The following is a 4,773-nucleotide window of genomic DNA, read 5'->3' as shown; positions in this document are numbered from 1 at the left end:
GAAAGTGTATGGAGTTTAAAAACACAGTGAAGCACTAGTATTACAACATGACATCACAAGTTGAAAGAGAGTGTTTTCATTTGGGAGAAGAACACAGCCTAAATATGCGGGGTTTGTGTATTAAACATTTGTGAATGAAACAAAACAGAACTTTGGGTATGTTTTTGATGATTGATAGCATTTATATAGCGCCTTTCAAGATACCCAAAGCGCTTTACAGTTCATTATTCAGTCACTCCACACTCAGTGGTGGTAAGCTACTACTGTAGCCACAGCTGCCCTGGGGCAGACTGACAGAAGCAAGGCTGCCAATCTGCGCCATGGGTCCCTCTGACCACCACCACCACTCACATACTAGGCAAAGTGGGTGAAGCGTCTTGCCTAAGGACACAATGACAGTTTTTTGCCATTGGCGCCCCACTGTAGCACCTGGAATTCCTAGTGGTCTCCCATCCAAGTACTACCCAGGCCCAGCCTGCTTAGCTTCTGAGATTTGACGGGACCAGGCCTTCACAAGCCGGTATGGCCATGATGAGGATATATTATAACATATATCATTAAATAGCCTAAAACATTGGGCCCTTAATGGCATAGGTGTCTTACCTAGAGGTGCTGCGATAATTTATGTGAAGTGTGTAATCATTTTAGAAATAATTCCTTGATAGGGGAGTGCACAAAGTTGTCTGCAAATGAGGTGAAAGAGAAAGCAAAGACTACAAGCAAATCCAGAACCTGCGCAGTATTTTATTTCACACAATTATGCCTAACCATTAGCCCGCAGTTACATTCATTGAAAATCCATTGCTGTGTTAATGGAATTATAATGATGTAGTGTACACCGTGGCACCTAATCAAAGGGAATTGATTTAAGTTGCGTTTTGGCCCAGGTCCCTTACTGCTAAAGGGCTTCAGTTGTAATGTCAGTTTGTGATAGAGCAGGCTTTGGAAACATATCTCCATGTGCAGACCTTAAAATCATTCATTGCCCATGTCTCTAGAGCAGTGAGGTTCTGAGTTGCGTTGTTGGGCTAATGGTCCATGTCAAAACCTTAACAGCATTTCAGTAGGTGAGTTAGCTAAAACTAAGCCCAACCAACTTCACACATGTCATATGACATTGCAACTAAAAGGCCATTGTTCAGCATGTACTTCTCCTAAGGCCCATAGTTGCTGAAATGGATGTGAAATTTGTGTTTGACAAATGACAATTGTATGAGCTATAGAGCTTGGCCATATTATACTATGCATGTTATAGATTTGTGGAGAGTAAGGAGAACTTTTAACTGTAACTTAAACTGATCAAAATAAGTTAGCATTAATAGAATATCAGTTATATTGTCGTCATAATGCCATTACCACAAATGTTCTCTTTATTTATGATGTAAATTTGCTCAAGAACAGCAGGAAAATAAGAGCATGCAATCAAAATCAAGATAAGACTAAACAAGACTTAAGACTGAAGCTATAAGGCTTCAAAACCTTTATACAATAAATATGACTGTGTTTATCTACAGTGCCACAGATTTATTTATTCAGCAGTGAATTTACCTTTTGGATTTCACAGGATACAATGCTGTCAGCAGGGGAAAGTGGCTCTGGGAGTATGACATCATCATAGTTGTGACTTGAGAGCTTAGATTTACTGACCAAAAGATGATTAAATTTTCAGCCTATAACCTACTAATTAGGGACAAAATAAATAGATAAATACATCACACGCACACACAAGCACACGGACACGCACACACACAGAAACTTAAATTAAAATTATTTATAATAAAACCTGGCACAAACCTTTTAATCAAAGTGAGTCAGTGAACTAGAGCGTTTACTAACAATAAATGTAGTTTATAGTGGGGTTTTAGGAGCTCATGGTCACCCCTGGCTTCCTCTTGCTTTGTCACCAGCACTTGAAATAAAATAGATGAGTGGAGTAGTTTCTGCGGTGCCTGCAAAGGTCATAGCCCTGTAACGCTGCTTACAATTTGTTCTTATCGAAGCAAAACTGGATGAAGAATCAGTGCAGCATGAATCGCCCTGAACCCAGGCTTTAGTGTCTCTGTGTTTGGTGACCAGAAAGAGGCAGTGCAGAGAACAGTCATCCAAGTACTTTTTTCATGAAACTCACATTTCAAACTCTATTTTGACACCCATAATAACAGGCTTGATACTGATTTTCATACCACAAGATACTAAAAAGCACTATTTTTTAGATCATATAATGTAATTGTATTAGTATTTGTTGTATTTGGCTATCATTTTTTTCTGACAGCCACACACCCGAGCAATGTACAACATACATAACAATAATGCATATCACTTAGGGTTCTATTTTAATCAGTTTTGCACCCACAGTGCTACCATGCATATTACAACATATCTGCATGCACTACAGCAGTTTACTGACAGCTGGATCAAAAGCACAAATTAAACTTGGGCTGAAAGTAGCAAGTTCCAGAGCACTTGCCCATGTGTTCATCAGATATTTGTAATGGATGAAAGTGCATATTTGTAACGCTGTGAGCATACAATTTTGTGTCGAGTAAGTGAATAAAGTTTGTCCTGGTGGTTGAAAATGGGTGTAGACTACAAAGCTTCTTTTCCTTGCAGATGTTTGCTTGGTTTTCTGTGATGAGAATGAATCAGATAAAGGCCAGTGCTTGCATAAAACATCCTTTTCTCTTTGCTCTCAGAAAACGTGCAGCCAATTGTGTTTGACAAATTGAAACCATTTTAAAGCCCCCTTTGCTGCGCTTGTAGCAGAAAGGCTTGCCTGGTTCTCTCTCCTGTCTCCTCATCACGGACACCCAAGTTGTGTCTCCTGCAGGCCGTGCTAACACAGAGAGAAGCAGTGACATTTGTTGGCCCAGGTTTATTTGTATTCCTTCTCTCTCCTCACGACACGTCGGCTTTTATGAGCTCGCTCAGGCAAAACATTAAAGTCGCTCATTCTTTATTAATCTGCACAATGACAATTCAAAGCTTCCGACACACAGCTTTACTGTGGGCATGCACTTTCTGCTGCTAAAAGAAATCAGGTTAGCCTCATTATTTTAAAATAACTCTGCTTGATGTTACAATACATCTAATGAAAAGGTTAGCAATATGGCATAAGGGCAACTAAGGCCTTACAAAACATCAATATATTATGTGGTTCTTGCCGCATAGCCACAGTGATTATGCTCTCAGTAAACAAGACAAAACTATATCTCCACAGCAGCTGAACAAACAATAACTGATGTGGGCAGTCTGAAATATCAGATCACATGGTTTGTTGATTTCATTTTAGTCAGTATAATTTTTCAATGGTGACTCTAAGAAGATAATATTTTTTTATATATTTTTTGTTTTGTAGTGTTGCCAGAATTTGTATTTTTATCTTCTAAAGAAACTTTGGGGGCAGTACATCACGTAATAGTTCAACTTATGTCAACTCCTTTGAACAAGATGTCTGTTTATGTCAGATAAAAGCTTTGAACATATGAGAACAGAGGGATGTTTAAATCATTCTATTTTTTTTTTTTTTTTTAGCTCAGCAGAAGCAGTGGAGCAGTTTGTGTGATAAAAATGGCTGAATGCAGTGCACACTGCACAATGAAATAGCCTTACTTTGAACATTCAGAACATTTCCCTGGTCTCTGGAACCATCCGTGACTTTGCTGCCTCTAATGTTTCAATAAAGTTGAGTGATAATTGAGTAAGTGAATGTTAGAGGAGCATAGCGCAGGGCTGGGCAGCCTCTCCTTCAGACATAATGATGGATTATGACCAAAGCCGACCGCATGTGGAAGTGCACAATCAGCTAAATGTGAGCCAGCAGCTGGGGATTTCATAAATATGTATGGCATCTTACATATTGTTAAGAGCCTGCAGTGAATTACAGATCAGCTTTATCAATGCAGAAATACATAATTCTGCTGCGGTACATTTCTAAAGTAAGATGCAAATACTGAAACTAAGCAGAAAGAGGAGAGGGAGCTGCAGAACAGACAATGAGATCAACTGACATTTTGCACTGGCTGCTTCCTGCATTTGAAGCATCTTTGTCAGAGGGACTTCATTACCCACTAGGAGAAACTTGTGGAAAAAAAGCTTTGGAAAGTCCAAGCGTGATTGTGGGGCAGGGGGCAGGAACTGTGGAGCAATATCTGCTGCAGTGCCCTGTACAATCTAGCTTTCACTTCTGAAGCAATCACGAGCCAGCAGAGCACAACTGCAAAGCAATTAAGCTGTCTGTGATTTTTAATTAAAACTAAGAGGCGTGATCTGTCTAAAACTTTGTTTGCCTTTTAGCCAACATGACTTATCATCTTTATAATAACATTATTATGGTGTATGTAAAGTGATCTCATTACTATTTGCAAATGTAAAAACGACTGAGACAAAATAACTTCTTTGGTTCAGTCTGAGTAGTTTGCCGTCCAAACATTGTTCCAATTAGGAGAGTAATTGTAATAGAGTCATGAATTATTCAGAGGTGAGGAGAAACTTTAGCTGTACCCATTGGGCATAATCAATATGCCATCTGACGCCTGTGCCCAGGCAAAGTCCATTACAAGTTCTAATGTAGCTTGTGAACCAAAAAGCAATTTAACATTGATATCTCCAGGGAATGAACACAAGAACAGCCAGTGACACATAAACAAAAGCAGTGCAGCAGACAGAGGAGCATCTGTGTTGATAAGCTGCTCATCAAAGTTTTGTGTTCATGGAAAATGTACAGAAATCTATAGGAGCACATTACATTCAGGCTGCAATCTGTAGGTATATTAA

General features: G+C 39.2%; 1 pseudogene; it reads right to left on the bottom strand.

Annotated features, from left to right (window-relative positions):
• Positions 1–417: 417 nt before the first annotated feature.
• LOC129411409 (5S ribosomal RNA) lies at positions 418–534 on the bottom strand (annotated as a pseudogene).
• Between the last annotated feature and the right edge of the window lie 4,239 nt (positions 535–4,773).

Source organism: Boleophthalmus pectinirostris, unplaced genomic scaffold (genome assembly GCF_026225935.1).
Source record: "Boleophthalmus pectinirostris isolate CB_2022bp ecotype Guang Dong unplaced genomic scaffold, ASM2622593v1 HiC_scaffold_4, whole genome shotgun sequence".
NCBI lineage: Eukaryota > Metazoa > Chordata > Actinopteri > Gobiiformes > Gobiidae > Boleophthalmus > Boleophthalmus pectinirostris.
The sequence above is the reverse complement of the archived record's forward strand: the minus strand, read 5'-3'. Positions and strand labels throughout refer to the sequence as shown.